This window comes from Canis lupus, chromosome 3 (assembly GCF_011100685.1).
Source record: "Canis lupus familiaris isolate Mischka breed German Shepherd chromosome 3, alternate assembly UU_Cfam_GSD_1.0, whole genome shotgun sequence".
Taxonomy (NCBI): domain Eukaryota; kingdom Metazoa; phylum Chordata; class Mammalia; order Carnivora; family Canidae; genus Canis; species Canis lupus.
In genome coordinates, this window is record NC_049224.1 from 32,550,354 (window position 1) to 32,573,043 (window position 22,690).

Genomic DNA, 22,690 nt, shown 5'->3' on the forward strand with positions numbered 1-22,690 from the left:
GAGTTTCTGATAGTTTTTTTTTTTTTTTAAAGATTTTATTTATTCATGAGAGACAGAGACAGAGACAGAGAGAGAGAGAGAGAGAGAGGCAGAGACATAGGCAGAGAGAGAAGCAGGCTCCATGCAGGGAGCCTGATGTGGGACTTGATCCTGGGACTCCAGGATTACACCCCAGGCTGCAGGCAGTGCTAAACTGCTGCACCACCCAGGCATCCCAGTTTCTGATAGTTTTATCCTGTAAATGTGGAATTCACAAATATGGGATTTTCCCATGAACATAGTACCCCTATGTTTTGTGCGAAAATTTTCAGATATTATGGAAGAAATACAAGACTCTTTCTAGTAATTTCTTGACCTATTTTGAGTGAATGCTCTTTCTAAAATAGGGCTAAGAGAACTCCAAAAGATAATAAAAATAGAGTTTTTAGCATGAATTGGCATTTACTATATTATTTAAGGCACTAAAAATATTATGACTTAAAAAGCATATATATTTATATCTTAGCATGTGCTTTATTCTACAAATATGTTAAATGAAGCAGTTGAATATTGTTTTTCATGTTAGAAAAATCTAGATTTACATAAAAAGTACTTTTTGATAAACTTAAATATTTACCAAAATACAACTAATAAATAGATATAAAAGCATCCTGTTTAAGTGTCTGTTCATACCCATGTAGGGACATATTGGTTACCCTGCAGATGTGGATATCCTTGTCCCCACAGGCAGTAAGTCCTGCTCTGGGAAGTTGCTCAGCCAGAACCTGACCCAAACAGTGCCAGTGTCGAATGTTTAAAAAGGCACAGCATCACAGAAATGCATACAAGTGTAGATCCCCACCACCTGCCATGATCCTCTCCCCTCCTCTTCTCTAGGGTAGGACCTATCCCAATTTACGGGTGGTCTCACCAGTGTTCAGGTTCATACTTCCGTTTGTTTATGTATCATTGAATAGTTTCTGCTCTTGTTTTGCAAATGGTTAAACATCGCTTTGCTTTTTTTGTCCATCTTTTTGAGATTCGTCAGTCTGGATGCCTGTAGTTCTTGTTAATTCATTTGGACTGCTCACATAAAATGTCAGTATATGAATGTACCACAGTTTACATATCTTCTCCTATAAGTAGCTATTCGGTGTCTCCCACACTCCTTAGGTTTTTGCTATTAAAAACTGCCTACAACACATTTTCTCCATAGGTTTTCTAGGGTGTAAGTTGGGGGATTCTCTAGAGTATCTCTCTTCTTGAGAACAAATGTTGGTTCCTAAAATGTACGCACCTTTGGATTTACTAGATGGTACCAGATTAATAATTGTATAAATTTACTCTCCCACATTCCCAGCATTCAGTGCTGGCGGACTTTAACGTGAGAAGATGTGATACATGTGATATACTGTGTCATGGTTTGCAAGGAAATTTGCATTTCCTTGTCCAGGAAAGCAGACCTTTTTCTTACATGTTTATTAGACAGTTGGGTTTGTTTCTCATAATGTGCCACTCATACATTTTGGTCAACTTTCTAATGAGTTGTTTATATTTTTCTGTGTTTCGGTTTTTTAAAATAAAATTCTTATATTAACTCTCTTTGGTCCTGTGTTGCAGTGTCTTCTTCAAGCCAGATGATCATCTTTTCTCTTTATTTATGATTTTTTAAAAAGATTTGTTTATTTATTTTAGAGAGAGAAAGAGAGAGAGCGAGAGCGTGGGTGGAAGGGGTAGAGGGAGGAGGAAAGAGAATTTGAAGCAGATTCCACATTGTGCATGGAGCCCAGTGCAGGGCTCAATCTCATGACTCTGAGATCATGACCTGAGTTGAAACCAAGAGTCAGATGCTCAACCGACTTTGTTTCCAGGTGCTCCTATTTATGTGTCTGTGTTTTTTTAAGTAAAGTATTTAATATGATATTATGCTCTTTTGGGGGGTTAATATTTTTAAGTTCATATATTTTTAAGAACTCTCTTTCCTATCTGATTTAATAAATATTTTCTCCTGTTTTCTAAAAGTTGTAAACTTTTATAAGTCCTTTATACTTAGCTCCTTTACCTACTTGGAAGTTATTTTTAAGTCGCCCTTCCTTCCCCTCTCTCCCTTCCTCCTTCCTTCTTTACTGCTTAAAAAAAATACATACCAAAAAAAAGCCCAGTAAATTTTTAATAAAAATTTTGGGTCTGAAGTGCATGAATAATTAAGAGAGGGCACCCTTGGAAGGTGAAGGAGTACCTCCAGAATTTACATGTGGAATTGGCTTAAGGCAGACTCTGTGGGGAAACTGGGACTGGGGACCTTCTCTGGAAGCTGTGTTGACCTGTTACATCAGCTGTCTCTTGCCACAATAACGGTGCAGACCCCAAACATAAACTTCATGTGGGTGGTAGGGTGGTGGTTTAACCCCCTTCTGTCAGTGTAGGTGTGACTGCCAGCTGAATTAGAGGTCCTGTGGGTCCCGTGCCTCTCATTCTTCCAAAGGAATCATCATTCAGGAGTGGAAGCTGGTCATAAGCCTCTGCCACCTCACGTGGGCTAACATCTCATCAGCAGACTGAAGGTCAGAGATACATCTTGTGCTCTGAGGGTCACCAGATAGAATGCAGGTTGCAAATGTGAGTTTCAGATAAAAACGAACATTTTGGGGGAAGTTATTTTTTTAATTTAATTTAAATTATTTGCCAACATATAGTATAACACCCAGTGCTCATCCCGTCAAGTGCCCTCCTCAGTGCCCATCACCCAGTCACCCCATCCCCCCACCCGCCGACCTCCCCTTCCACAACCCATTGTTTATTTCCCAGAGTTAGGAGTCTCTCATAGTTTGTCCCTACTTTTTCCCACTCAGTTCCTCTCCTTTCCCTTATAATCCCTCTCCCTATTTTTTATATTCCCCGAATGAATGAAACCATATAATGTTTGTCCTTCTCCGATGACTGACTTCACTCACCATAATACCCTCCAGTTTCATCCACATTGAAGCAAATGGTGGGTACTTGACGTTTCTAATGGCTGAGTAACATCCCATTTTATATATAGACCACATTTTCTTTATCCATTTATCTTTCGATGGACACCGAGGCTCCTTTCACAGTTTGGCTATTGTGGACATTGCTGCTATAAACATTGGGGTGCAGGTGTCTCGGGGTTTCACTGCATCTGTATGTTTGGGGTAAATCCCCAGCAGTGCAATTGCTGGGTCGTAGGGCAGGTCTCTTTTTAACTCTTTGAGAAACCTCCACACAGTTTTCCAGAGTGGCTGCACCAGTTCACGTTCCCACCAACAGTGCAGGAGGTTCCCCTTTCTCCACATCCTCTCCAACATTTGTTGTTTCCAGTCTTGTTCATTTTCCCCATTCTTACTGGTGTGAGGTGGTATCTCATTGTGGTTTTGATTTGTATTTCCTTGATGGCAAGTCATGTGGAACATTTCCTCATGTGCTTGTTGGCCATGTCTATGTCTTCCTCTGTGAGATTTCTGTTCATGTCTTTTGCCCATTTCATGATTGGATTGTTTGTTTCTTTGCTGTTGAGTTTAATAAGTTCTTTATACATCTTGGATACTAGCCCTTTATCTAATAGGTCATTTGCAAATATCTTCCTCCATTCAGTAGGTTGTCTTTTAGTTTTGTTGACTGTTTCTTTTGCTGTGCAGAAGCTTCTTATCTCGATGAAGTCCCAATATTTCATTTTTGCTTTTGTTTCCCTTGCCTTCATAGATGTATCTTGCAAGAAGTTGCTGTCCCCACATTCAAAAAGGCTGTTGCCTGTGTTCCCCTCTGGGATTTTGATGGATTCTTAACTCACATTTAGATCTTTCATCCATTTTGAGTTTATCTTTATGTCTGGTGTAAGAGAGTGGTCCAGTTTCATTCTTCTGCACATGCCTCTCCAATTTTCCCAGCACCATTTATGAAGAGACTGTCATTTTTCCAGTGGATAGTTTTTCCTCCTTTGTCAAATATTAGTTGACCATAGAGTTGAGGGGCCATTTCTGGGTTCTCTATTCTGTTCCATTGATCTATGTGTCTGTTTTTGTGCCAGTACCACACTGTCTTGATGACCACAGCTTTGTAGTACAACCTGAAATCCTGTGTTGTGATGCCCCCAGATATGGTTTTCTTTTTTAAAATTCCCCTGGCTATTCGGGGTCTTTTCTGATTCCACACAAATCTTAAAATAATTTGTTCTAACTCTCTGAAGAAAGTCCATGGTATTTTGATAGGGATTGCCTTAAACATGTAAATTGCCCTGGGTAACATTGACATTTTCATAATATTAATTCTGCCAATCCATGAGCATGGAATATTTTTCCATCTCTTTGTGTCTTCCTCAATGTCTTTCAGAAGTGTTCTGTAGTCTTTAGGGTATAGATCCTTTACCTCTTTGGTTAGGTTTCTTCCTAGGTATCTTATGCTTTTGGGTGCAATTGTAAATGGGATTGACTCCTTAATTTCTCTTGCTTCAGTCTCATTGTTAGTGTATAGAAATGCCACTGATTCCTGGGCATTGATTTTATATCCTGCCACACTGCCAAATTGCAGTATGAGTTCTAGCAATCTTGGGGTGGAGTCTTTGGGTTTTCTCTGTACAGTATCATGTCATCTGCAAAGAGGGAGAGTTTGACTTCTTCTTTGCCAGTTTGAATGCCTTTTATTTCTTTTTTTCTGAGTCTAGGACTTCTAGTACTATTTTGAATAGCAGTGGTGAGAGTGGACATCCCTGTCTTGTTCCTGATCTTAGGGGAAAGGCTCTCAGTTCTTCCCCATTGAGAATGATATTTTCTGTGGGCTTTTCATAAATGACTTTTAAGATACTGAGGCATGTTCCCTGTACCCCTACACTTTGAAGAGTTTTAATGTTGAATGGATGTTGTAATTTGTAAAATACTTTCTCTGCATCTATTGAGAGGATCACATGGTTCTTGTTTTTTCTCTTATTGATGTGATTTATCACGTTGATTGTTTTACGAGTGTTGAACCAGCCCTGCATCCCGGGGATTAATTCCACTTGGTCACGGTGAATAATCCTCTTGATGTACTGTTGGATCCTATTGACTAGTATCTTGTTGAGAATTTTTACATTGGTGTTGATCAGGGATATTGGTCTATAATTCTCCTTTTTGGTGGGGTTTTTGGTTTTGGAATTAAGGTGAGGCCAGCAGGCCTCATAGAACGAGTTTGGAAGCATTCCATTCCTTTCTATCCTTTGGAATAGCTTTAGTAGAATAGGTATGGTTTCTTCTTTAAACGTTTGCTAGAATTCCCCTGGGAAGCCATCTGGCCCTGGACTTTTGTGTCTTGGGAGGTGTTTGTTGAGTGCTTCAATTTCCTCACTGGTTATTGGCCTGTTCAGGTTTTCTATTTCTTCCTGTTCCAGTTTTGGTAGTTTGTGGTTTTTCCAGAGATTCATCCATTTCTTCCAGATTGCCTAATTGTTGGCATATAGCTGCTCATAATATGCTTTTAAAATCATTTGTGTTTCCTTGGTATTGGTTGTGATCTCTCCTTTTTCATTCATGGTTTTATTAATTTGAGTCTTTTCTCTTTTGTTTTTAATGAGGCTGGCTAATGGTTTATCTATCTTACTAATTCTTTCAAAGAACCAACTCTTGATTTTGTTCATCTCTTCTACAATTCTTCTGGCCTCTATTCATTGAATTCTGCTATAGTCTTTATTATATCTTTTCTATGTGGGTTAGGCTTTATTTGCCGTTCTTTCTCCAGTTCCTTTAGGCGCAAGGTTAGCTTGTGTATTTGAGTTTTTTTTCCATTTTTTTTTTTTGCGGAAGGCTTGTATTTGATTTCCCTCTTAAGATCACCTTTCCTTTATCCCAAAGATTTTGAACGGTTGTGTTTTCATTTTCATTATTTCCATGAATCTTTTTAATTATTCTCTATTTTCCTGGTTGAGCCTTTCATTTTTCAGCAGGATGCTCTTTAACCTCCATGTGTTTGAGTTTCTTTCACATTTATTCTTGTGATTGAGTTCTAGTTTCAGAGCATTGTGGTCTGAAATATGCAGGGGACAATCCCAATCTTTGGTATTGATTGCGACCTGATTTGTGACCCTGTATGTGGTCTATTCTAGAGAAACTTCCATGTACACTTGACAAGAATGTGTATTCATTTGCATTCAGATAGAATGTTCTGTATATATCTGTGAAATTTGTTTGGTCCAGTGTATCATCCAAGGGCCTTGTTCTTTGGTCATGTTCTGCTTATAGCTGTCATTTGCAGAAAGTGCCATGTTGAAGTCTCCTACTATTAGTGTATTATTATCTAAGTATGTCTTTACTTTGGTTATTAAATTGATTGATATACTTGGCAGCTCCCACATTAGGGGAATAAATACTGTGTTTGTTAGATCTTCTTGTTGGATAGGCCCTTTAAGGATTATATAGTGTCCCTCTTCATCTCTTGCTACAGTCTTTGGTATAAACTTTAATTTGTCTGATATGAGGATTGCTACCCCAGCTTTCTTTTGAGGACCATTTGAATGGTAAATGGTTCTCCACCCCTTCATTTTCAGGCTGGAGGTGTCCTTAGGTCTAAAATGAGTCTCCTTGAAATAAATAAATAAATAAATAAATAAATAAATAAATAAATAAATAAAATGAGTCTCTTGTAGATGGCATATACATGAGTCTTGCTTTTTTATCCAGTCCAATACCCTGCATCTTTTGATGGGATCATTTAGCTCATTCACATTCAGAGTAATTATTGCAAGAAATGAATTTAATTACCTATACGCTTCCTGTTTTTGTGGATTGTTTCTTGGGGCTCCCTCTTTCTTTTACAGAGTCCCCTTAATATATCTTGCAGAGCTGGTTTGGTGGTCACATATTCTTTGAGTTTCTGCCTATCTTGGAAGCTCTTTATCTCTCATATTCTGAATGAGAGCCTTGCTGGATAGAGTATTCTTGGCTACATGTTCTTCTCATTTAGGACCTGAATATATCCTGCCAGCCCTTTCTGGCCTGCCAGGTCTCTGTGGAGAGGTCTGCTGTTAATCTAATATTTCTCCCCATATAACTTTGGATCTCTTGTGTCTTGCTGCTTTAAGGATCTTCTCTTTATCTTTGTAATTTGCAAGTTCCACTATTAAATGTCGAGGTGTTGAATGGTTTTTATTGATTTTAGCTGGGGATCTCTCTATCTCTTAGATCTGAATGCCTGTTTCCTTCTCCAGATTATGGGAAGTTCTCAGCTATGATTTGTTCCAATATACTTTGTGGTCCTCTCTCTCTCTTATCCTCTTCTGGAATCCCAAGTAGACATTTATTTTTCCTTTCAAGCTATCATTTATTTATTTCTCTAAGCTTTTCCTTGTGGTCTCTTAATTGTTTTTCTCTTTTTTCCTCTGCTTCCTTTCTTTCCCTCAACTTTCCTTCTATGTCATTCACTCTCTCTTCCATCTCATTAACCCTAGCGGTTAGAGCATCCAGTTTGGATTGCATCTTAGTTAAATGTTTTTAATTTTATCCTTATTAGATCTCAATTCTGTAGTAATGAAGTCTCTAGAGTCCTTTATGCTTTTTTTCCAGAACCACCAGTAACTTTATAATTGTACTTCTGAATTGAATTTCTGACATGTAATTGTAGAAATATGAAAGTCAAAAATGAAAAAAATGTAAAAACAAAGAGTTGGTAAAGTATTGTAGTTAAGCTGGGAAAAGAGAAGAAATATTGGAAAATTTTAACCTGATATAAAAACAAGTCGTAATGAAAAATAGGGGAGGGGGACCCTCTAGTTCTATTTTCCCTCAGTCCTGGAGCTTTCCAGCGCTGCTTGTCCAATAAACTTGCTCTTCCCCTGTTCTTCCAATTGGTCTTCTGGGGGAGGGGCCTGCTGTGCTGACTCTCAGGTGTCTGTGCCTGGGGGAGATGCCCTGCCCCTTGCTGGGTGCTGGGCTTAGTGTGAGCTGTTTATCCTACGAGGTCTCTGTTCCCTAGAGGCCCTGCATCTGCCAGGTGCAAGGTGAAATGAAGAGAGAAAAATTTGTCGGCAGCCAGATTTCCAACCCTGGAGTCAGCTCCCCGTGAGTAACTAACCTCAGTCTCATAGTCTGCACTGGCTTAGATGCTCCTGGGGCCGCACGGGAGCGCTGATCTGCACAGCTTGGGGGCACCCAGTGGCAGGAGAGTTCTTGCTGTCCCCTGCCCTCCCCACTTCCACCTGTCCTGGGGGAAATGGAGAATAGATGACTGTCTGTTTTGGTGCCTTTGGATCCAGGGCCCTGGATGCCACTGGACCTGCACTTCTGGGGACCACCTCTTCCAAAGCTGCATCTGTCTATTGCCAGAGTCTAGGGTGAAGGATCACCAGGGCCAGCCTGAGTTACTAGTGGGCTTCTCCCAAATGCCCCGAGGGCTGTGGCGCACCTGCCCTTACAGATATGGGACTGTGGTTTGTGGTGAGGTTTGTCCTGGGCGCCCCTCCTCTTATAGTGTCTCCAGGGATCTTGATGCATCACTGCCTCTCTTGCAATTCTGCCCGATTTCCCTGCTAAGCACTTTTAAGTCAGGGAAAGCTCAGGCTTGGATTTTTAAAGTTCTCACTTCTCCAGGGCTGGGCTTTTGTGCCTTGGAGGCTTTCACCCACTCCACTTTAGCCCTGCTAGTTGTGGTTCCCCTCCCCTACTTTATTTCTTTATTTTTTCCATCTTCCTATTTTGTTAGAAGCAAAAACTTTTCTCTCTGTAGTGTTCCAGCTGTTCTCTTTTTACCTCAGGTCGAATTTGTAGGAGTTCAGGATGTTTTGAAAGTTATCTAGGTAAGTGTGTGGGGCCAGGCGATTTGAGGACCCCTATGCCTCCACTATCTTGTTAGTTTCACCCCTAAATTGAATCTTTAAAAAAGACTCTTTCCCAAACTTAATTGCCTTGACTTATTTCTTGATAAGTAATTGACCATAAATGTAAGCAGTTATTTCTGTACTCTCAGTTCTGTTCTGTTGTTCTATATATCTGCATTTATGTCAGTATTACACTGTCTTGATCACTGTAGCTTTGTAGTATGGTTTTAAAAAGACCAACCAAGGAGGGGCAAGATGGCAGAAGAGTAGGGTCCCCAAATCACCTGTCCCCACCAAATTACCTAGATAACCTTCAAATCATCCTGAAAATCTACGAATTCGGTCTGAGATTTAAAGAGAGAACAGCTGAAATGCTACAGTGAGAAGAGTTCGTGCTTCTATCAAGGTAGGAAGACGGGGGAAAAAGAAATAAAGAAACAAAAGGCATCCAAGGGGGAGGGGCCCCGCGAGGAGCCGGGCTAAGACCGGGGCGAGTGTCCCCAGGACAGGAGAGCCCCGTCCAGGACAAGCAGGAGCTGCACCAATCTTCCCGGGCGGAAAGGGGCTCGCAGGGAGTTGGAGCAGGAAGCCAGGAGGGCGGGGATGCCCTCAGGCTCCCTGGGACACTAACAGACACCTGCGCTCCCAGCAGAGTGCGCCGAGCTCCCTAAAGGGCTGCAGCGCGCACTGCGGGACCCGGGAGCAGCTTGGAGGGGATCGGGCGGCGGCTCCGCAGAGGGGGCTGCAGGGCCAGGAGCGCGAATCCAACAGAGGCCGGGAGCACAGGGAGCCGGGACACAGCCCAGGATCCGGCCTCCCCCCGGGACAGGCAGAGGCCGGGAGGGCCAAGGACAGCAAGGACACTCCTGTCCCCAGCTGAGCAGATCAGCGGCCCCACTCGGGAGCATCCAGGCCCTGTAGGCGGAGAGCTCTATAGTTACTGCGGGGGATGAATCCAGGGCTCCAGAGCTGCCGCAGCCACTGGGGTTGTTCCTCCAGGGGCCTCACGGAGTAAACAACCCCCACTGAGCCCTGCACCAGGCAGGGGGCAGAGCAGCTCCCCCAAGTGCTAACACCTGAAAATCAGCACAACAGGCCCCTCCCGCAGAAGACGAGCTAGACAGAGAAGTTCCAGCGGAAGTCAAGGGACTTAAAGTATACAGAATCAGAAGATACTCCCCCGTGTTTTTTTTTTTCTTTTTGATTTCTGATTGCTTCCCCCACCCTTTTCCCCCTTTCTTTCTTTTTCTTTCTCTTTTTCTTCTCTTTTTCCCTTTTTTCTTCCTTTTTTTTCCTTTTTCTCTTTTCTTTCCTTCTTTCTCTCTCTTTTTCTCCTTTTCCCAATACAACTTGTTTTTGGCCACTCTGCACTGAGCAAAATGACTAGAAGGAAAACCTCACCTCAAAAGAAAGAATCAGAAACAGTCCTCTCTCCCACAGAGTTACAAAATCTGGATTACAATTCAATGTCAGAAAGCCAATTCAGAAGCACTATTATACAGCTACTGGTGGCTCTAGAAAAAAAGCATAAAGGACTAAGAGACTTCATGACTGCAGAATTTAGATCCAATCAGGCAGAAATTAAAAATCAATTCAATGAGATGCAATCCAAACTAGAAGTCTTAATGACGAGGGTTAATGAGGTGGAAGAACGAGTGAATGACATAGAAGACAAGTTGATGGCAAAGAGGGAAACTAAGGAAAAAAGAGACAGACAATTAAAAGACCATGAAGACAGATTAAGGGAAATAAACGACAGCCTGAGGAAGAAAAACCTACGTTTAATTGGGGTTCCTGAGGGTGCCGAAAGGGCCAGAGGGCCAGAAGATGTATTTGAACAAATCATAGCTGAAAACTTTCCTAATCTGGGAAGGGAAACAGGCATTCAGATCCAGGAAATAGAGAGATCCCCCCCTAAAATCAATAAAAAGCGTTCAACGTCTTGACATATAATAGTGAAGCTTGCAAATTCCAAAGATAAAGAGAAGATCCTTAAAGCAGCAGGAAACAAGAAATCCCTGACTTTTATGGGGAGGAGTATTAGGGTAACAGCAGACCTCTCCACAGAGACCTGGCAGGCCAGAAAGGGCTGGCAGGATATATTCAGGGTCCTCAATGAGAAGAACATGCAACCAAGAATACTTTATCCAGCAAGGCTCTCATTCAAAAAGGAAGGAGAGATAAAGAGCTTCCAAGACAGGCAGCAACTAAAAGAATATGTGACCTTCAAACCAGCTCTGCAAGAAATTTTAAGGGGGACTCTTAAAATTCCCCTTTAAGAAGAAGTTCACTGGAACAATCCACAAAAACAAGGACTGAATAGATATCATGATGATACTAAACTCATATCTGTCAATAGTAACTCTGAACGTGAACGGGCTTAATGACCCCATCAAAAGGCTCAGGGTTTCAGACTGGATAAAAAAGCAGGACCCATCTATTTGCTGTCTCCAAGAGACTCATTTTAGACAGAAGGACACCTACAACCTGAAAATAAAAGGTTGGAGAACCATTTACCATTCAAATGGTCCTCAAAAGAAAGCAGGGGTAGCCATCCTTAGATAAACTAAAATTTACCCCGAAGACTGTAGTGAGAGATGAAGAGGGACACTATATCATACTTAAAGGATCTATTCAACAAGAGGACTTAACAATCCTCAATATATATGCCCCGAATGTGGGAGCTGCCAAATATTTAAACCAATTAATAGCCAAAGTGAAGAAATACTTAGATAATAATACACTTATACTTGGTGACTTCAATCTAGCTCTTTCTATACTCGATAGGTCTTCTAAGCACAACATCTCCAAAGAAACGAGAGCTTTAAATGATACACTGGACCAGATGGATTTCACAGATATCTACAGAACTTTACATCCACACTCAACTGAATACACATTCTTCTCAAGCGCACATGGAACTTTCTCCAGAATATATCACATACTGGGTACAAATCGGGTCTGAACCGACCCCAAAAGATTGGGATCGTCCCCTGCGTATTCTCAGACCATAATGCCTTGAAATTAGAACTAAATCACAACAAGAAGTTTGGAAGGACCTCAAACACATGGAGGTTAAGGACCATCCTGCTAAAAGATGAAAGGGTCAACCAGGAAATTAAGGAAGAATTAAAAAGATTCATGGAAACTAATGAGAATGAAGATACAACCATTCAAAATCTTTGGGAGGCAGCAAAAGCAGTCCTAAGGGGGAAATACATTGCAATACAAGCATCCATTCAAAAACTGGAAAGAACTCAAATACAAAAGCTAACCTTACACATAAAGGAGCTAGGGAAAAAACAGCAGATGGACCTTACACCCAGCAGAAGAAGAGAGTTAATTAAAATTCAAGCAGAACTTAACGAAATCAAGACCAGAAGAACTGTGGAACAGATCAACAGAACCAGGAGTCGGTTCTTTGAAAGAATTAATAAGATAGATAAACCATTAGCCAACCTTATTAAAAAGAAGAGAGAGAAGACTCAAATTAATAAAATCATGAATGAGAAAGGAGAGATCACTACCAACACCAAGGAAATACAAACGATTTTAAAAACATATTATGAACAGCTATACGCCAATAAATTAGGCAATCTAGGAGAAATGGACGTATTCCTGGAAAGCCACAAACTACCAAAACTGGAACAAGAAGAAATAGAAAACCTGAACAGGCCAATAACCAGGGAGGAAATTGAAGCAGTCATCAAAAACCTCCCAAGACACAAGAGTCCAGGGCCAGATGGCTTCCCAGAGGAATTCTAGCAAACGTTTAAAGAAGACATCATACCTATTCTACTAAAGCTGTTTGGAAAGATAGAAAGAGATGGAGTACTTCCAAATTTGTTCTATGAGGCCAGCATCACCTTCATTCCAAAACCAGACAAAGACCCCACCAAAAAGGAGAATTACAGACCAATATCCCTGATGAACATGGATGTGAAAATTCTCAACAAGATACTAGCCAATAGGATCCAACAACACATTAAGAAAATTATTCACCATGACCAAGTAGGATTTATCCCCGGGACACAAGGCGGTTCAACACTCGTAAAACAATCAATGTGATTCATCATATCAGCAAGAGAAAAACCAAGAACCATATGATCTTCTCATTAGATGCAGAGAAAGCATTTGACAAAATACAGCATCCATTCCTGATCAAAACTCTTCAGAGTGTAGGGATAGAGGGAACTTTCCTCGACATCTTAAAAGCCATCTATTTATAGATTTGTGTCTTAAGGCCCATCCTGGGAATGTCAATTAGATTTACCTGGGGAGGGGTCATTTTGTTCAATCTACTTTCCTCTCTGACTTGACTTCTGAGTGTCTCAAGAAAAAAATCCCTCTCCTCTCTTGAGATAAAGGTTTTCTTTCTTATCTGTGCTTTTGTAGCAATGGCCATTTATATCCTCTGTCTTGTTCTCAGGTCCCTTATACCCCAGGTAAAGTTTCCTCTCTCTCATGTCTGCCCTTCTACTCACCTGGCATAGTAAATGCTTGATAAATATTTGAATGGAAGAGATGTGTATGTGTATTTCTGAGCCAGTTATTTTGGGGAGTGGAGTATAACAAGACCATTTCTAGTCAAGTAGCAAGTATTCTGAAAGTGCAGGAAGTGTTATCCATGGGGTCCTTGTATGTGCCGAAAGCAGACTGCAGTGGTGATGGTAGTTGGGTAGCAACTGGGTGTCTTGAGGGCTCCACATCGGGGCCTGGAGCCAGGGTAGACACCGATGGATTGTAGAGCCTCCAGATAGCAGAGCTTTATTGCCATAGTTCAGCATGACTGTGATTCATGAGACCTTCACTGCCTTGCTAGCCTTCTGAGGTGATCTCAGTCTTACCCTCTGTTTAGGTCAGCTTGAGCTGCTATAGCAAAACTCCACAGACTGGGTGGCCCAAACAACAGACATTCATTTCTCACAGTTCTGGAGGCTGGAAGTCTGAGATCATGGTTCTCTGTAGGCTACCGGCTGCTCCAGCCCCCAGGAAAAGGTTTTCCCTTCTGGTCTTTCACTCAGGGAGGAAGGGCTTGGATTGTGTTCACCCTCAGCCTCACCTAGGTGAAGTAGGGCATGAGGTAGAGCCAAGAACTGGGATGGGGGAGAGGTGCTCCCCACCATCATGGGACAGACAGCCAAGCTGGGGCAGCCATATTTCCTCTGTCCTATCCTCCACTTATTTTGAGATTGGAGCAGGCAGTCTGCAGGTTTCTGCAGAACTTGGGCATGTTCAGTAAGTGGAGAGTACCTTGAAGGGCTCCTTCAGTCCTGCAACCCTTCTGGGGACAGCATCAGGTGATGCAGGCAAGCTGAGCATTAGTGGTTGGTGATCTGGTAGTGTCCTCTCTCCAGTTGTCCACCTGAAGGCCACTGTCCTCCTGACTCTGCTGAGAGTTTATATTGGGTGCTGATAGGATGCATGCTTTGTTTGTGGTGGAAGTTAATCCTCCTCTTAGGAAAATGTCATATTAGGTTACAGTCTCATTAGCCAGGGGTCGACTCACTTTCCACCAAGCATGACCCAGGTGTATAAGTCTGTGGAGGGACATGAGCTTCAGTAGAGCCCCAGTGATAACAGTGCTCACTGGTCAGGTGCCCCTGATGTTCTACCCATCCTTAGGCCATCCCAGCAGTCCTGGGATGAGAGGCGATGCCAGTGTTACACTGGCAGCCTGTGTGCCATGGATTAGTGGCCACTGGTGGCCATTGACAAGATGTAGGCAGGAATCTGCCCTGAAGGTCAGCACATGTCCTTAGCCACTGCCACGAGGGGTTGGGTCAATCAAAATAGGTGTGGGAGGTACTATAGGCATCAGAATTCACAGTGGGGCATGTTCCCTTCCTGACCCCTCAACCCACAGGAACCACTGCAGTCACCTTTAGAGGGCCACCATATATATATGGGGATGCCTACATATACACACATGTATACACACACATACACACTCACTTGCATGCATTCATATACAGACACGTATTTATACATGTATACATATGTACATTTTATACCTGTAGATATATACATACAAACATGCACATAGTTATACATTTACACATATACTTGCATACACATGCATGTGTGCACACACATTCACATATGCACATATTTATACACATACACATACATTACTCACATATATACATATTTATATGCAGTATATACATGCATACTTATGTATAATAGACATGTATATACAAATGCTTACATACATACACACATATACATACACACTTATTTATATATATCTCACATGAGCTCAGTTGTTTCTAGTAGTCTGAACAGTTGTGAGTTTAGAAGAGGGTGGACCAGGAATGGTCTGCTTCTCTGAGGGGTGGTTGAGAGCAGACCTCAGTGCCCTGCAACCTGGACTCAAACCCAGGGATGTTACTTATACCACGTCTCAGTGTCCTCCCCCTTATTTTAAGGTGGATGTACCAGTAATCCCTGCCTGGTGGTTACTGTGAGCATTGTGAGACATAAGCAAAGTGCTCAGGTTGGACCTGGCTGGTTGTAAGAGCTCTGAATATGATCTTGACCTGGGGTGGACCCTCCCTTTTTAGGAGGAACCTCATGGGCTGCAGGTGGTGTGTTTGGACTCTGGAGACCTTACAGCAAGAGTCCTGACTTATTTCAAGACATTGAAGGGAGGTAGCTATGGCGGCTCTGAGGAGAGCAACTGTGCCCAGCACAGTGATCACCTTCTGGGCAGTGTGAAGATACCATGTGAGAAACAACTAGAAATAGCCAGGGTACTTTAAGGGGTCTAATTTCTGGTACTCAGGCTGGGAGAGGGTTGTGTCACACTACTTTGAGAGAAAGAATCATGCCTTTCTTTAGGTCAGGCTGCTGAAGTAAAACCAGTGCTTTCTTGTCTCTCTGACCTCCCATATCTCCCAAGGCATCTGCCTTCCCAGAAGTGTGAAAGTCAACTGGTGGCCATGGTGGGCTTTCCCTGGCTCACCCACATGGGTACTTCCTTACAAGGTGGGCACTCCACACTATGAGGATGAATGGTACCAATAATGATGGGGGAGTGGGTATTCTGATAATGAAGCAGCTGTGGCTATAAGTCTCTCAAACCAACACTCCTTCATGATTTTATGAGGTTAATATACTTTCATATTCATGCCAACTTAGGCTATATTAGAATTACCTTTGGATCTGATTTTTGAAAATAGAATTTCATTTAAAATTTTCATTCCTGTCTATATATTAAGATTTGACTCTATCTTGAAGACCAACCTTGAATTCTTTGTGTGAAGCTTCACCTAGCAGCTCTTGTGGGCAGGTCTCCTCTGTTTTCTCGCAGTTTTTACTTTGTGTTAATCTTGTTTATGACTGAGCCTTCTCCTCTTGATTAGGGGATGGACTAGCCAAGTCACTTCTCATTATCCCCTTTTGTAGAGCAGTGCCTGGGCTAATAATAGTCACAGAGGAACTATAGAATTCCAAATGTAATATTTCTCAGTTTGGAATTTTGTCTACGCTTGTGAACTTTCTTAATTTGGCATGTATACATCTGTGAAAGATGGAGAAATAGTATTGTAGCATTTTATAGAGGTATTTGCCTTGCATCATCTATTCGCAGTTTATAGAATGTATGATGGGGTGGAATTACTTTGGGGGTTTATGGATTTATTTTCATGTTCTCCAATCAACTCTTACTGATTGCCATCTATAACTGGCAGATTAACATTTGGTCAATTAGCCCCAAAGCCAACAGTGCTCATAGTTAGACTGAAGTTGGGCACTGTGTGATTCCAAGTTTGGAAGGGTCATGAGCAGCCTATCAGCAAGGGCTTAATTATTTTTCTATGTGAATGTAATGTAATTAGAACAAAGCTGAGAGTGTTAGTAGTTTACAAGTGTCTAATGAGCTATTTCCTTCCCCACTCACATTAGCTGGGGGAGTTAATTAGGTCCATCTGGTGTATAATCCACAGTATCTCTGCTATCTGTGATTTTATAAGCCTGTAGCAGACATGGACTCTGGATTCACAAGGGGAGTTTGGTGCCTGAGTTCAAAGAAGAAATTTAGTGAAGTACGGGAAGGGTGATACTGAGCTGGGCAGAAGACTGCTTTTTAGGATCTATGCTGCAGGAAGCCGAATCTCAGGGCTCAGGGTGAGCAGTGGGGTGTGAATGATCTGGACCACTCTTCATCCCAGCCAGCTCTGAGATGGGTTTCCGAGAGCCATCCCAGCTCAGTGGGATGTGACCGGCATCAGGTAAGAGGTCTCTCTCCATCTCAGTGAAGTAGAGAGGGCGTCAGTTACAAAATTCTGGCTTTTATTCTCAAAGTGTGTTCTGGAACACTCTTTAGAACAGCGTGGTAGAGGGTACACGGCTTTGGCAAGGGTAGCATGGGTACCCCCACGCTATATGGGGGTATATGTGGACCAGAGCTGATGGAAACCATGCAACCCCCACATGAGCGGGCCCAGCTCTCCATCGCCTGCCTGGTGCCCCCGAAGCCTCAGTTTGTCCACCATTCAGAGGCTTCTCTGGAGCTTGGCCTCCTACCTCCCGGGAAGGTCTTGGAAGACATTTGCTTCTGAGGTCAGACTTACTCCAAATTAATAATAGGATAGGATCCAGGCAGAGCCTTCTTCTAGATATCATTCTAAAAAATAAAAAGTGGTTGGGCAAATGTCTTTGCCGATATTTCAACCGCGGTTGCTGCTTGCCTAGAAAGTTCCGCCACTGCGGAGCGGTGGAGCCGGCAGAGAGGGAGCTCGCGGGTGGTGGTCGGCGAGCTCATTCCTCACTTCCCCGGGATGCCAGCGCACCACCATGACTTTCACTGTGTGTGAGGCCTGCCCAACCACCTCAGTCTTCTGGGAACACCCTGCCCGAGGCCACAGGCCCCACACTGGCCTGCCTCCAGCCGCGTGTGCCCCAGCCGGGCCCTGGAAGAGGTGTGAGGGCCGCCACCCCCTCAGCCGGGCCCTGGCCAGGTGCGCTCCTCAGTGGGCCTGAGCCTGCCGGGCCCAGGGCCGCCCCACCTGCGGCACTGACAACCTGTCGGGGTGGGCGATGGGCCTGGGGGTAGGGGCGTGAAAGGGGAAAGGCGGAGCTGCGGAGCTGCGCTGCGCGGGGCTGGATGGGGCCAGCACTGGTGCGCTCTGCCCCCGGCCCTGCAGGAGAGGAGCCCTTACTTCCCAAGTGTCTGCTCCTGCCAAGGTGTTTATCTGCGTTGAACATATTTCTGTGGTGGCTGTGGAGCTTAGTCCTTAGCTCAGAAATACCTCATTGCTTTATTTTTTAGCATCACCTGTTTTTAGTTATTCAGTCTTGCACAAGCGACTTAACTTTTCTATTATCTGCTCATCTAGAAGATGGGTATAAAAATGCAAGCTTATATAGTTTATAACGTTTAAACCGTTTTTTAAAAAAGATTTCATTTATTTGAGAGAGAGCCAGCAGGAGCGGGGTTGGTGGGGAGGAGGGGCAGAGGGACAGGGAGAAGCAGACTCCCCACTGAGCAGGGAGCCCATGATGGGGCTGGATCGCAGGATCCTGAGATCGTGACCTGAGATGAAGGCCGACACTTAGCCTACTGAGTCACCCAGGCATCCCCGTTTAAACTAGTTTTTAAAATTGTTTTCCTTATACAATATATAAAATTAAAGTTGCAATTTTAACCATCTTTAAGTATACAATTCAGCGATACTAATTACATTGGTAATATTGTGCAACCATCATCACTAATCCTAAAACGTTTTCATCACTCTCTGCAGGAGCTCTGTATCCAATAAGGACTAACTCTTCCATCCCCTTCTGTGGACCCTAGTAACCTTTAATCTACCAGATATTTCCATATCTTCCATATCTTCCAGATATTTCATATAAGTGAAATCAAACAATATTTGTCCCTTCATGTCTGGATTATTTGCTTAGCATAATATTTTTAAAAAGTTTGTCCATGTTGTAGCATGTATTTATGCTACATAAAAAACATTCCTTTTTATGTTTTTTATGGGCAATTAACATCCTATTGTATGAATATACAAAATTTGTTTATCCATTCATCTATTGGTAGACATTTGGGTTCTTTCCACATTTTGGCTATTGTGAATATGCTTCAGTGAACGTTGTCATACAAATATCTGTTTGTGTCCCTGTTTTCAATTATTCTGGATACATTCCTAGCAGTAGAATTGCCAGGTTATATGGTAAAGCTATGTTTGACTTTTTGAAGACCCACCAAAATTCTTTTCACAAATATTTACACACTTTATATTACTATTTGTAGTGTATTTGGGTTCCAGTTTCTTCATTACTAGCCAACAAAGGTTGTTTTCTGTTTTTTTTTTTTAATTTTTATTCTAGCTATCCTAGTGGGTATGAAGTGATATCTTATAGTAGTTTTGATTTGCATTTCTCTAATTATGTTGAGAGTCTTTTCCTGTGCTTCTATCTTCTTTGGAGAAATGTCCATTCAAGTCCTTTGCCCATTTAAAGACTGGATTGTCTTTGTTGTTGAGTTGTAGGAGTTCTTTATATATTCTGGGTATTAAACCCTTATCAGATATATATGATTTGCAAACAATTCATCCCATTCAATAGGCTGTCTTTTCACTTTCTTGTTAATATTCTTTGATGCACAGAGAATCTTCATTTTTTAAATTTATTTTTTCCAGTTTTATGAGATATATGTGATTCAGAATTTAATTTTGATGAAGTCCAATTAGTTCTTTTTTCTGTTTGTGCTTTTAATGTCATATCTAAGACTACATTGCCAAATGCATTTACCTATCATGTAGATTTGCCTCCATGTTTTTTCCTAAGATTTTGATGGTTTTGTAGGTCATGTAGACTTACCTCCATGTTTTTTCCTAAGATTTTGATGGTTTTATCTAAATATATACTTAATGTTGAGGTAATTATTTTATAAGGTAGGAGAGGTCCAACTTTATTGCATGTGGGAATCTAGTTGTCATAGCCCCATTTATTGAAGAGACTGTTCATTCTCTGTTGAATAGTCTTGGCACTGTTGTAAAAAGTCAACTGGCCATAAATATATTGGGTTTATTTCTGGACTCTTAATTTTTTTCCACTAAATTTACATTTCTATCCTTATACTACACTGTTCAGATTACTGTAGCTTTGTAGTAAGTTTTGAAATTAGGAAAAGTGAGTGCCAAAGAAACCCTTTTCTTTCTTAAGATGTTTTGGATTTTTGGGGGCCCCTTGAAATTGCATATGAATTTGAGGATTGGATTTTCCATTTCTGCAAAAATGGCAATTGGAATTTTGATAGGGATTGCATTGAATCTGTAGATTGCTTTACATAGTATTGACATTTTAACATTATTAAGTATTTTTAGCCATGAGCATGGGATGTCTTTCCATTTATTTTAGTCTTCTTTAATTTATTTTGGCCATATTTTAGTTTCCAGTATACAAATTTTTCACCTCCTCAGTTAAATTTATTTCTAAATAATTTTTTCTTTTGGATACTATTGTAAATGGAATTAATTTATTTTGCAGATTGTTCATTGCTGTTATAAACAAATACAACAAATTTTTGTGTTGCTATTGCACCTGCAACTTGCTAAATTTATTTATTAGCTCTAGGTGTTTTCTTGTGAGTTTTCTGGGATTCTCTAGATATAGGATCATGGGATCATGTTATCTGCAAATAGAGATAATTTTACTTTCTCCTTTCCAATTTAAATATTTTTAATTCTTGCCTAATTGCTCTGGCTAGAACTTCCAGTATAATGTTGAATAGCAGTGGTGAAAACAGGCTTTCTTGATTTAGCAGGAAATCTTTCAGTTTTCCACCATTGAAGATGATGTGTGTTTTTCACAAATTTCCTTTATAATATGGAAGAAGTTCCCTTCTATTTTTAGTTTTCTGAGTGCTTTTCACCCTTCTCCCAGAGAACTTGTACTTAGGATGGAAGATGACAAGAAGACATAACCACTGAGGAACAGTGGCTCAGACTGCGTTGTTCCCTGGAGACTATAAAAGCTAAAAGGAGATGCAGTTGGAAAGATTCAAGGATGATACCATGAGCAGATGTTGATACCAGACTGGAGCGTCTGAGATTCATCCTCTGTGCCAATGTTTCTCACAGTGTGGTGCCATTTCAGAATGTCTTGGGTGTTGTAAAATTATAACTCCTCAAATCAGAATCTATGGGAGAGTCCTGGGAAATTGTTTTGAAGCAGAGTCCCAGATAATTTGATTGTAGGCTTATAATTGGAAGCCAATGCCATGGGAGGAAAGAATGAAATGAGAATGGCAGGAGGAGGATGTGCTGGCAAACTTGGGAGTGGTAATCTAACACTCTTGGAATTTTCCAGAACTACACACCTGATAATTCCAGGATCTGAAGTTTAAAAAGAGGGTGGCGAGAAGAAAATCTTTGAACAGGTAGATTTTAGGAGAACATCAATTAATTTTTAGGCATGGTGATTTGAAGTGTGAGCATGGCCAGCCTATAGTTTCCTGTCCTAGGGAGACATAGTCTTGGCAGAATCCCATCCATTGTTCTTGGTGATGGGAGATGCTAAAATAATGCTAGCTTCTCTCACCCCATGGAATTGATGGTTTTCCCTGGCTTTAATCATGTGAGATAGGGCACCTGGGGAGTTCAGTGGTTAAGCATCTGCCTCTGACTCAGGTCATGATCCTGGGGTCCTGGGATCGAGTCCTGCATCAGGCTCCCTACAGGGAGCCTGCTTCTCTTTCTTCCTATGTCTCTGCCCCTCTCTGTATGTCTCTCATGAATAAATAAAATCTTTTTAAAAAATCACGTGAATAGGATCCAACAGTACATTAAGAAAATTATTCACCATGACCAAGTAGGATTTATCCCTGGGACACAAGGCTGGTTCAACACCCGTAAAACAATCAATGTGATTCATCATATCAGCAAGAGAAAAACCAAGAACCATATGATCCTCTCAATAGATGCAGAGAAAGCATTTGACAAAATACAGCATCCATTTCTGATCAAAACTCTTCAGAGTGTAGGGATAGAGGGAACATTCCTCAACATCTTAAAAGCCATCTATGAAAAGCCCACAGCAAATATCATTCTCAATGGGGAAGCACTGGGAGCCTTTCCCCTAAGATCAGGAACAAGACAGGGATGTCCACTCTCACCACGGCTATTCAGCATAGTACTGGAAGTCCTAGCCTCAGCAATCAGACAACAAAAAGACATTAAAGGCATTCAAATTGGCAAAGAAGAAGTCAAACTCTCCCTCTTCGCTGATGACATGATACTTTACATAGAAAACCCAAAAGCCTCCACCCCAAGATTGCTAGAACTCATACTGCAATTTGGTAGCGTGGTAGGATACAAAATCAATGCCCAGAAATCAGTGGCATTTCTATACACTAACAATGAGACTGAAGAAAGAGAAATTAAGGAGTCAATCCCATTTCCAATTGCACCCAAAAGCATAAGATACCTAGGAATAAACCTAACCAAAGAGGTAAAGGATCTATACCCTAAAAACTATAGAACACTTCTGAAAGAAATTGAGGAAGACACAAAGAGATGGAATAATATTCCATGCTCATGGATTGGCAGAATTAATATTATGAAAATGTCAATGTTACCCAGGGCAATATACACGTTTAATGCAATCCCTATCAAAATACCATGGACTTTCTTCAGAGAGTTAGAACAAATTATTTTAAGATTTGTGTGGAATCAGAAAAGACCCCGAATAGCCAGGGGAATTTTAAAAAAGAAAACCATATCTGGGGCCATCACAATGCCAGATTTCAGGTTGTACTACAAAGCTGTGGTCATCAAGACAGTGTGGTACTGGCACAAAAACAGACACATAGATCAATGGAACAAAATAGAGAACCCAGAAGTGGACTCTGAACTTTATGGTCAACTAATATTTGATAAAGGAGGAAAGACTATCCATTGG

General features: G+C 41.5%; 1 protein-coding gene across 2 annotated transcripts in view; it reads left to right on the top strand.

Moving 5' to 3' along the window:
- The window catches only part of OCA2 (OCA2 melanosomal transmembrane protein), a 433,117-nt gene that overhangs the window by 35,040 nt on the left and 375,387 nt on the right, over window positions 1–22,690 (top strand). The window lies entirely within an intron of this gene.